Below are 13,270 nucleotides of genomic sequence, written 5' to 3'. Positions count from 1 at the left end.
CCATCATTTTTAGCCTAAATCGTATTTTACACTAAAACCGATTTTTCATATTTTGATTTGGTGGGAATTTGATTTCTAGTATTTTTATTTGAATCCCAAGCAGGGTCATCCTTATATATATACGTCTGTATATAGTATAGCCGTGCGGCGATACTTGGTGTTTTATTTTCTTTCTTGTTAAAATAATATAGCCGGCCGACTATACTCTGTTTTATTCATGCTTCTTCCAAAATAGTATAGCCGTGCGGCTGTACTCAAAAAATATAATATTTTAAAGTATGGCCCTTTTAAGTAGCGTAATAAGGATCTCTCTTTTTGAATTACTTGGATTAGTAGTTATGTTTTAGTTATTATTTACTTAGTGAATATTAAAGGAAAAAAAATAGAAAAATTGAATTACTATTTATTAAGTATTACAATTCATGAAGATAATGAAAATATTTGACACTAATTATTTACTAAAGAAAAAATAATTAAAATAGAATTACTAATTTAACTAATTAGATAAGGCAAGATATTGTTTAATTACTGAAAAATAATTTTTTTAAAGATGAATTAACCTAAACATACTAAGTTTATATTTCTTTTTAAGAAAAAATCTTTCCCGACGGAATTTCGTCGGCATAGGTAAATTTCGTCAGGAGAGATCTAATCCGACAAATTTTTGTCGGCATAGAACTTTCCCGACGAAATTTCGTCGGGAGAGATGTTTTGTTTTTATTTTTGTTTTTAATTTCAAAATATAAAATTAGTTTCTTTACTTTTGTTTTTTGGCCAACTTCTTTAATTTAATATATGTAATTAAGTAACATCTTAGCCTTTTTGAATTACTATAATTAGTAATTATGTTTTAATTACTTTTTTTAGTGAATATTTAAATATGTTACTTACTTAATAAATAGTGAATTTCGTTTTTTTTTCTTTAATATTAAATAATAATTAAAATATAATATATTTAATCACTGTATTAATACAATAAGCAATGTGTTTCTACAAGAACAAATTATACAAATTGCAAAATAAAATAACACTGAAATATGTCTTATTCTTGGCGAACTTGAGTATGCTTCTTCTCCAAAATGCAAAGTAAAAAAATGTGTCTTGTTCTTTTTAATTTAAATTTTGCTGTGCAAAAACCGGAAAATAAATTACTTATTTTCGTTTCGATATGTATTATTTTTTTTTTTATTTCTTACAAATAGTATGGCCGTTCGGCTATACTAATTTTGACACGTGGCTAATCCCAAGGAGGGTCATCCTTATATATATACGTATGTATATAGTATAGCCGTGCGGCGATACTTGGTGTTTTATTTTCTTTCTTGTTAAAATAATATAGCCGGCCGGCTATACTCTGTTTTATTCATGTTTCTTCCAAAATAGTATAGCCGTGCGGCTGTACTCAAAAAATATAATATTTTAGAGTATGGCCCTTTTAAGTAGCGTAATAAGGACCTCTCTTTTTGAATTACTTGGATTAGTAGTTATGTTTTAGTTATTATTTACTTAGTGAATATTAAAGGAAAAAAAATAGAAAAATTGAATTACTATTTATTAAGTATTACAATTCATGAAGATAATGAAAATATTTGACACTAATTATTTACTAAAGAAAAAATAATTAAAATAGAATTACTAATTTAACTAATTAGATAAGGCAAGATATTGTTTAATTACTAAAAATAATTTTTTTAAAGATGAATTAACCTAAACATACTAAGTTTATATTTATTTTTAAGAAAAAATCTTTCCCGACGAAATTTCGCCGGCATAGGTAAATTTCGTCAGGAGAGATCTAATCCGACAAATTTTTGTCGGCATAGATCTTTCCCGACGAAATTTCGTCGGGAGAGATGTTTTGTTTTTAATTTCAAAATATAAAATTAGTTTCTTTACTTTTGTTTTTTGGCCAACTTCTTTAATTTAATATATGTAATTAAGTAACATCTTAGCCTTTTTGAATTACTATAATTAGTAATTATGTTTTAATTACTTTTTTTAGTGAATATTTAAATATGTTACTTACTTAATAAGTAGTGAATTTCGTTTTTTTTTTCTTTAATATTAAATAATAATTAAAATATAATATATTTAATCACTGTATTAATACAATAAGCAATGTGTTTCTACAAGAACAAATTATACAAATTGCAAAATAAAATAACACTGAAATATGTCTTATTCTTGGCGAACTTGAGTATGCTTCTTCTCCAAAATGCAAAGTAAAAAAATGTGTCTTGTTCTTTTTAATTTAAATTTTGCTGTGCAAAAACCGGAAAATAAATTACTTATTTTCGTTTCGATATGTTTTTATTTTATTTTATTTCTTACAAATAGTATGGCCGTTCGGCTATACTAATTTTGACACGTGGCTAATCCCAAGGAGGGTCATCCTTATATATATACGTATGTATATAGTATAGCCGTGCGGCGATACTTGGTGTTTTATTTTCTTTCTTGTTAAAATAATATAGCCGGCCGGCTATACTCTGTTTTATTCATGTTTCTTCCAAAATAGTATAGCCGTGCGGCTGGACTAAAAAAATATAATAGTTTAAAGTATGGCCCTTTTAAGTAGCGTAATAAGGACCTCTCTTTTTGAATTACTTGGATTAGTAGTTATGTTTTAGTTATTATTTACTTAGTGAATATTAAAGGAAAAAAAATAGAAAAATTGAATTACTATTTATTAAGTATTACAATTCATGAAGATAATGAAAATATTTGACACTAATTATTTACTAAAGAAAAAATAATTAAAATAGAATTACTAATTTAACTAATTAGATAAGGCAAGATATTGTTTAATTACTAAAAAATAATTTTTATAAAGATGAATTAACCTAAACATACTAAGTTTATATTTATTTTTAAGAAAAAATCTTTCCCGACGAAATTTCGCCGGCATAGGTAAATTTCGTCAGGAGAGATCTAATCCGACAAATTTTTGTCGGCATAGAACTTTCCCGACGAAATTTCGTCGGGAGAGATGTTTTGTTTTTATTTTTGTTTTTAATTTCAAAATATAAAATTAGTTTCTTTACTTTTGTTTTTTGGCCAACTTCTTTAATTTAATATATGTAATTAAGTAACATCTTAGCCTTTTTGAATTACTATAATTAGTAATTATGTTTTAATTACTTTTTTTAGTGAATATTTAAATATGTTACTTACTTAATAAATAGTGAATTTCGTTTTTTTTTCTTTAATATTAAATAATAATTAAAATATAATATATTTAATCACTGTATTAATACAATAAGCAATGTGTTTCTACAAGAACAAATTATACAAATTGCAAAATAAAATAACACTGAAATATGTCTTATTCTTGGCGAACTTGAGTATGCTTCTTCTCCAAAATGCAAAGTAAAAAAATGTGTCTTGTTCTTTTTAATTTAAATTTTGCTGTGCAAAAACCGGAAAATAAATTACTTATTTTCGTTTCGATATGTTTTTATTTTATTTTATTTCTTACAAATAGTATGGCCGTTCGGCTATACTAATTTTGACACGTGGCTAATCCCAAGGAGGGTCATCCTTATATATATACGTATGTATATAGTATAGCCGTGCGGCGATACTTGGTGTTTTATTTTCTTTCTTGTTAAAATAATATAGCCGGCCGGCTATACTCTGTTTTATTCATGTTTCTTCCAAAATAGTATAGCCGTGCGGCTGGACTAAAAAAATATAATAGTTTAAAGTATGGCCCTTTTAAGTAGCGTAATAAGGACCTCTCTTTTTGAATTACTTGGATTAGTAGTTATGTTTTAGTTATTATTTACTTAGTGAATATTAAAGGAAAAAAAATAGAAAAATTGAATTACTATTTATTAAGTATTACAATTCATGAAGATAATGAAAATATTTGACACTAATTATTTACTAAAGAAAAAATAATTAAAATAGAATTACTAATTTAACTAATTAGATAAGGCAAGATATTGTTTAATTACTAAAAATAATTTTTTTAAAGATGAATTAACCTAAACATACTAAGTTTATATTTATTTTTAAGAAAAAATCTTTCCCGACGAAATTTCGCCGGCATAGGTAAATTTCGTCAGGAGAGATCTAATCCGACAAATTTTTGTCGGCATAGATCTTTCCCGACGAAATTTCGTCGGGAGAGATGTTTTGTTTTTAATTTCAAAATATAAAATTAGTTTCTTTACTTTTGTTTTTTGGCCAACTTCTTTAATTTAATATATGTAATTAAGTAACATCTTAGCCTTTTTGAATTACTATAATTAGTAATTATGTTTTAATTACTTTTTTTAGTGAATATTTAAATATGTTACTTACTTAATAAGTAGTGAATTTCGTTTTTTTTTTCTTTAATATTAAATAATAATTAAAATATAATATATTTAATCACTGTATTAATACAATAAGCAATGTGTTTCTACAAGAACAAATTATACAAATTGCAAAATAAAATAACACTGAAATATGTCTTATTCTTGGCGAACTTGAGTATGCTTCTTCTCCAAAATGCAAAGTAAAAAAATGTGTCTTGTTCTTTTTAATTTAAATTTTGCTGTGCAAAAACCGGAAAATAAATTACTTATTTTCGTTTCGATATGTTTTTATTTTATTTTATTTCTTACAAATAGTATGGCCGTTCGGCTATACTAATTTTGACACGTGGCTAATCCCAAGGAGGGTCATCCTTATATATATACGTATGTATATAGTATAGCCGTGCGGCGATACTTGGTGTTTTATTTTCTTTCTTGTTAAAATAATATAGCCGGCCGGCTATACTCTGTTTTATTCATGTTTCTTCCAAAATAGTATAGCCGTGCGGCTGGACTAAAAAAATATAATAGTTTAAAGTATGGCCCTTTTAAGTAGCGTAATAAGGACCTCTCTTTTTGAATTACTTGGATTAGTAGTTATGTTTTAGTTATTATTTACTTAGTGAATATTAAAGGAAAAAAAATAGAAAAATTGAATTACTATTTATTAAGTATTACAATTCATGAAGATAATGAAAATATTTGACACTAATTATTTACTAAAGAAAAAATAATTAAAATAGAATTACTAATTTAACTAATTAGATAAGGCAAGATATTGTTTAATTACTAAAAAATAATTTTTATAAAGATGAATTAACCTAAACATACTAAGTTTATATTTATTTTTAAGAAAAAATCTTTCCCGACGAAATTTCGCCGGCATAGGTAAATTTCGTCAGGAGAGATCTAATCCGACAAATTTTTGTCGGCATAGAACTTTCCCGACGAAATTTCGTCGGGAGAGATGTTTTGTTTTTATTTTTGTTTTTAATTTCAAAATATAAAATTAGTTTCTTTACTTTTGTTTTTTGGCCAACTTCTTTAATTTAATATATGTAATTAAGTAACATCTTAGCCTTTTTGAATTACTATAATTAGTAATTATGTTTTAATTACTTTTTTTAGTGAATATTTAAATATGTTACTTACTTAATAAATAGTGAATTTCGTTTTTTTTTCTTTAATATTAAATAATAATTAAAATATAATATATTTAATCACTGTATTAATACAATAAGCAATGTGTTTCTACAAGAACAAATTATACAAATTGCAAAATAAAATAACACTGAAATATGTCTTATTCTTGGCGAACTTGAGTATGCTTCTTCTCCAAAATGCAAAGTAAAAAAATGTGTCTTGTTCTTTTTAATTTAAATTTTGCTGTGCAAAAACCGGAAAATAAATTACTTATTTTCGTTTCGATATGTATTATTTTTTTTTTTATTTCTTACAAATAGTATGGCCGTTCGGCTATACTAATTTTGACACGTGGCTAATCCCAAGGAGGGTCATCCTTATATATATACGTATGTATATAGTATAGCCGTGCGGCGATACTTGGTGTTTTATTTTCTTTCTTGTTAAAATAATATAGCCGGCCGGCTATACTCTGTTTTATTCATGTTTCTTCCAAAATAGTATAGCCGTTCGGCTGTACTCAAAAAATATAATATTTTAGAGTATGGCCCTTTTAAGTAGCGTAATAAGGACCTCTCTTTTTGAATTACTTGGATTAGTAGTTATGTTTTAGTTATTATTTACTTAGTGAATATTAAAGGAAAAAAAATAGAAAAATTGAATTACTATTTATTAAGTATTACAATTCATGAAGATAATGAAAATATTTGACACTAATTATTTACTAAAGAAAAAATAATTAAAATAGAATTACTAATTTAACTAATTAGATAAGGCAAGATATTGTTTAATTACTGAAAAATAATTTTTTTAAAGATGAATTAACCTAAACATACTAAGTTTATATTTCTTTTTAAGAAAAAATCTTTCCCGACGGAATTTCGTCGGCATAGGTAAATTTCGTCAGGAGAGATCTAATCCGACAAATTTTTGTCGGCATAGAACTTTCCCGACGAAATTTCGTCGGGAGAGATGTTTTGTTTTTATTTTTGTTTTTAATTTCAAAATATAAAATTAGTTTCTTTACTTTTGTTTTTTGGCCAACTTCTTTAATTTAATATATGTAATTAAGTAACATCTTAGCCTTTTTGAATTACTATAATTAGTAATTATGTTTTAATTACTTTTTTTAGTGAATATTTAAATATGTTACTTACTTAATAAATAGTGAATTTCGTTTTTTTTTCTTTAATATTAAATAATAATTAAAATATAATATATTTAATCACTGTATTAATACAATAAGCAATGTGTTTCTACAAGAACAAATTATACAAATTGCAAAATAAAATAACACTGAAATATGTCTTATTCTTGGCGAACTTGAGTATGCTTCTTCTCCAAAATGCAAAGTAAAAAAATGTGTCTTGTTCTTTTTAATTTAAATTTTGCTGTGCAAAAACCGGAAAATAAATTACTTATTTTCGTTTCGATATGTATTATTTTTTTTTTTATTTCTTACAAATAGTATGGCCGTTCGGCTATACTAATTTTGACACGTGGCTAATCCCAAGGAGGGTCATCCTTATATATATACGTATGTATATAGTATAGCCGTGCGGCGATACTTGGTGTTTTATTTTCTTTCTTGTTAAAATAATATAGCCGGCCGGCTATACTCTGTTTTATTCATGTTTCTTCCAAAATAGTATAGCCGTGCGGCTGTACTCAAAAAATATAATATTTTAGAGTATGGCCCTTTTAAGTAGCGTAATAAGGACCTCTCTTTTTGAATTACTTGGATTAGTAGTTATGTTTTAGTTATTATTTACTTAGTGAATATTAAAGGAAAAAAAATAGAAAAATTGAATTACTATTTATTAAGTATTACAATTCATGAAGATAATGAAAATATTTGACACTAATTATTTACTAAAGAAAAAATAATTAAAATAGAATTACTAATTTAACTAATTAGATAAGGCAAGATATTGTTTAATTACTAAAAAATAATTTTTTTAAAGATGAATTAACCTAAACATACTAAGTTTATATTTATTTTTAAGAAAAAATCTTTCCCGACGAAATTTCGCCGGCATAGGTAAATTTCGTCAGGAGAGATCTAATCCGACAAATTTTTGTCGGCATAGATCTTTCCCGACGAAATTTCGTCGGGAGAGATGTTTTGTTTTTAATTTCAAAATATAAAATTAGTTTCTTTACTTTTGTTTTTTGGCCAACTTCTTTAATTTAATATATGTAATTAAGTAACATCTTAGCCTTTTTGAATTACTATAATTAGTAATTATGTTTTAATTACTTTTTTTAGTGAATATTTAAATATGTTACTTACTTAATAAGTAGTGAATTTCGTTTTTTTTTTCTTTAATATTAAATAATAATTAAAATATAATATATTTAATCACTGTATTAATACAATAAGCAATGTGTTTCTACAAGAACAAATTATACAAATTGCAAAATAAAATAACACTGAAATATGTCTTATTCTTGGCGAACTTGAGTATGCTTCTTCTCCAAAATGCAAAGTAAAAAAATGTGTCTTGTTCTTTTTAATTTAAATTTTGCTGTGCAAAAACCGGAAAATAAATTACTTATTTTCGTTTCGATATGTTTTTATTTTATTTTATTTCTTACAAATAGTATGGCCGTTCGGCTATACTAATTTTGACACGTGGCTAATCCCAAGGAGGGTCATCCTTATATATATACGTATGTATATAGTATAGCCGTGCGGCGATACTTGGTGTTTTATTTTCTTTCTTGTTAAAATAATATAGCCGGCCGGCTATACTCTGTTTTATTCATGTTTCTTCCAAAATAGTATAGCCGTGCGGCTGGACTAAAAAAATATAATAGTTTAAAGTATGGCCTTTTTAAGTAGCGTAATAAGGACCTCTCTTTTTGAATTACTTGGATTAGTAGTTATGTTTTAGTTATTATTTACTTAGTGAATATTAAAGGAAAAAAAATAGAAAAATTGAATTACTATTTATTAAGTATTACAATTCATGAAGATAATGAAAATATTTGACACTAATTATTTACTAAAGAAAAAATAATTAAAATAGAATTACTAATTTAACTAATTAGATAAGGCAAGATATTGTTTAATTACTAAAAAATAATTTTTATAAAGATGAATTAACCTAAACATACTAAGTTTATATTTATTTTTAAGAAAAAATCTTTCCCGACGAAATTTCGCCGGCATAGGTAAATTTCGTCAGGAGAGATCTAATCCGACAAATTTTTGTCGGCATAGAACTTTCCCGACGAAATTTCGTCGGGAGAGATGTTTTGTTTTTATTTTTGTTTTTAATTTCAAAATATAAAATTAGTTTCTTTACTTTTGTTTTTTGGCCAACTTCTTTAATTTAATATATGTAATTAAGTAACATCTTAGCCTTTTTGAATTACTATAATTAGTAATTATGTTTTAATTACTTTTTTTAGTGAATATTTAAATATGTTACTTACTTAATAAATAGTGAATTTCGTTTTTTTTTCTTTAATATTAAATAATAATTAAAATATAATATATTTAATCACTGTATTAATACAATAAGCAATGTGTTTCTACAAGAACAAATTATACAAATTGCAAAATAAAATAACACTGAAATATGTCTTATTCTTGGCGAACTTGAGTATGCTTCTTCTCCAAAATGCAAAGTAAAAAAATGTGTCTTGTTCTTTTTAATTTAAATTTTGCTGTGCAAAAACCGGAAAATAAATTACTTATTTTCGTTTCGATATGTATTATTTTTTTTTTTATTTCTTACAAATAGTATGGCCGTTCGGCTATACTAATTTTGACACGTGGCTAATCCCAAGGAGGGTCATCCTTATATATATACGTATGTATATAGTATAGCCGTGCGGCGATACTTGGTGTTTTATTTTCTTTCTTGTTAAAATAATATAGCCGGCCGGCTATACTCTGTTTTATTCATGTTTCTTCCAAAATAGTATAGCCGTTCGGCTGTACTCAAAAAATATAATATTTTAGAGTATGGCCCTTTTAAGTAGCGTAATAAGGACCTCTCTTTTTGAATTACTTGGATTAGTAGTTATGTTTTAGTTATTATTTACTTAGTGAATATTAAAGGAAAAAAAATAGAAAAATTGAATTACTATTTATTAAGTATTACAATTCATGAAGATAATGAAAATATTTGACACTAATTATTTACTAAAGAAAAAATAATTAAAATAGAATTACTAATTTAACTAATTAGATAAGGCAAGATATTGTTTAATTACTAAAAAATAATTTTTTTAAAGATGAATTAACCTAAACATACTAAGTGTATATTTATTTTTAAGAAAAAATCTTTCCCGACGAAATTTCGCCGGCATAGGTAAATTTCGTCAGGAGAGATCTAATCCGACAAATTTTTGTCGGCATAGATCTTTCCCGACGAAATTTCGTCGGGAGAGATGTTTTGTTTTTAATTTCAAAATATAAAATTAGTTTCTTTACTTTTGTTTTTTGGCCAACTTCTTTAATTTAATATATGTAATTAAGTAACATCTTAGCCTTTTTGAATTACTATAATTAGTAATTATGTTTTAATTACTTTTTTTAGTGAATATTTAAATATGTTACTTACTTAATAAGTAGTGAATTTCGTTTTTTTTTTCTTTAATATTAAATAATAATTAAAATATAATATATTTAATCACTGTATTAATACAATAAGCAATGTGTTTCTACAAGAACAAATTATACAAATTGCAAAATAAAATAACACTGAAATATGTCTTATTCTTGGCGAACTTGAGTATGCTTCTTCTCCAAAATGCAAAGTAAAAAAATGTGTCTTGTTCTTTTTAATTTAAATTTTGCTGTGCAAAAACCGGAAAATAAATTACTTATTTTCGTTTCGATATGTATTTTTTTTTTTTTTTTCTTACAAATAGTATGGCCGTTCGGCTATACTAATTTTGACACGTGGCTAATCCCAAGGAGGGTCATCCTTATATATATAGTATAGCCGTGCGGCGATACTTGGTGTTTTATTTTCTTTCTTGTTAAAATAATATAGCCGGCCGGCTATACTCTGTTTTATTCATGTTTCTTCCAAAATAGTATAGCCGTGCGGCTGTACTCAAAAAATATAATATTTTAAAGTATGGCCCTTTTAAGTAGCGTAATAAGGACCTCTCTTTTTGAATTACTTGGATTAGTAGTTATGTTTTAGTTATTATTTACTTAGTGAATATTAAAGGAAAAAAAATAGAAAAATTGAATTACTATTTATTAAGTATTACAATTCATGAAGATAATGAAAATATTTGACACTAATTATTTACTAAAGAAAAAATAATTAAAATAGAATTACTAACTTAACTAATTAGATAAGGCAAGATATTGTTTAATTACTAAAAAATAATTTTTATAAAGATGAATTAACCTAAACATACTAAGTTTATATTTATTTTTAAGAAAAAATCTTTCCCGACGAAATTTCGCCGGCATAGGTAAATTTCGTCAGGAGAGATCTAATCCGACAAATTTTTGTCGGCATAGATCTTTCCCGACGAAATTTCGTCGGGAGAGATGTTTTGTTTTTAATTTCAAAATATAAAATTAGTTTCTTTACTTTTGTTTTTTGGCCAACTTCTTTAATTTAATATATGTAATTAAGTAACATCTTAGCCTTTTTGAATTACTATAATTAGTAATTATGTTTTAATTACTTTTTTTAGTGAATATTTAAATATGTTACTTACTTAATAAGTAGTGAATTTCGTTTTTTTTTTCTTTAATATTAAATAATAATTAAAATATAATATATTTAATCACTGTATTAATACAATAAGCAATGTGTTTCTACAAGAACAAATTATACAAATTGCAAAATAAAATAACACTGAAATATGTCTTATTCTTGGCGAACTTGAGTATGCTTCTTCTCCAAAATGCAAAGTAAAAAAATGTGTCTTGTTCTTTTTAATTTAAATTTTGCTGTGCAAAAACCGGAAAATAAATTACTTATTTTCGTTTCGATATGTATTTTTTTTTTTTTATTTCTTACAAATAGTATGGCCGTTCGGCTATACTAATTTTGACACGTGGCTAATCCCAAGGAGGGTCATCCTTATATATATAGTATAGCCGTGCGGCGATACTTGGTGTTTTATTTTCTTTCTTGTTAAAATAATATAGCCGGCCGGCTATACTCTGTTTTATTCATGTTTCTTCCAAAATAGTATAGCCGTGCGGCTGTACTCAAAAAATATAATATTTTAAAGTATGGCCCTTTTAAGTAGCGTAATAAGGACCTCTCTTTTTGAATTACTTGGATTAGTAGTTATGTTTTAGTTATTATTTACTTAGTGAATATTAAAGGAAAAAAAATAGAAAAATTGAATTACTATTTATTAAGTATTACAATTCATGAAGATAATGAAAATATTTGACACTAATTATTTACTAAAGAAAAAATAATTAAAATAGAATTACTAACTTAACTAATTAGATAAGGCAAGATATTGTTTAATTACTAAAAAATAATTTTTATAAAGATGAATTAACCTAAACATACTAAGTTTATATTTATTTTTAAGAAAAAATCTTTCCCGACGAAATTTCGCCGGCATAGGTAAATTTCGTCAGGAGAGATCTAATCCGACAAATTTTTGTCGGCATAGATCTTTCCCGACGAAATTTCGTCGGGAGAGATGTTTTGTTTTTAATTTCAAAATATAAAATTAGTTTCTTTACTTTTGTTTTTTGGCCAACTTCTTTAATTTAATATATGTAATTAAGTAACATCTTAGCCTTTTTGAATTACTATAATTAGTAATTATGTTTTAATTACTTTTTTTAGTGAATATTTAAATATGTTACTTACTTAATAAGTAGTGAATTTCGTTTTTTTTTTCTTTAATATTAAATAATAATTAAAATATAATATATTTAATCACTGTATTAATACAATAAGCAATGTGTTTCTACAAGAACAAATTATACAAATTGCAAAATAAAATAACACTGAAATATGTCTTATTCTTGGCGAACTTGAGTATGCTTCTTCTCCAAAATGCAAAGTAAAAAAATGTGTCTTGTTCTTTTTAATTTGAATTTTGCTGTGCAAAAACCGGAAAATAAATTACTTATTTTCGTTTCGATATGTATTTTTTTTTTTTTTTTCTTACAAATAGTATGGCCGTTCGGCTATACTAATTTTGACACGTGGCTAATCCCAAGGAGGGTCATCCTTATATATATAGTATAGCCGTGCGGCGATACTTGGTGTTTTATTTTCTTTCTTGTTAAAATAATATAGCCGGCCGGCTATACTCTGTTTTATTCATGTTTCTTCCAAAATAGTATAGCCGTGCGGCTGTACTCAAAAAATATAATATTTTAAAGTATGGCCCTTTTAAGTAGCGTAATAAGGACCTCTCTTTTTGAATTACTTGGATTAGTAGTTATGTTTTAGTTATTATTTACTTAGTGAATATTAAAGGAAAAAAAATAGAAAAATTGAATTACTATTTATTAAGTATTACAATTCATGAAGATAATGAAAATATTTGACACTAATTATTTACTAAAGAAAAAATAATTAAAATAGAATTACTAACTTAACTAATTAGATAAGGCAAGATATTGTTTAATTACTAAAAAATAATTTTTATAAAGATGAATTAACCTAAACATACTAAGTTTATATTTATTTTTAAGAAAAAATCTTTCCCGACGAAATTTCGCCGGCATAGGTAAATTTCGTCAGGAGAGATCTAATCCGACAAATTTTTGTCGGCATAGATCTTTCCCGACGAAATTTCGTCGGGAGAGATGTTTTGTTTTTAATTTCAAAATATAAAATTAGTTTCTTTACTTTTGT

Source organism: Prunus avium, chromosome 7, assembly GCF_965620075.1.
Source record: "Prunus avium chromosome 7, drPruAviu1.hap1.1, whole genome shotgun sequence".
Taxonomy (NCBI): Eukaryota; Viridiplantae; Streptophyta; class Magnoliopsida; order Rosales; family Rosaceae; genus Prunus; species Prunus avium.
The sequence above is the reverse complement of the archived record's forward strand: the minus strand, read 5'-3'. Positions refer to the sequence as shown.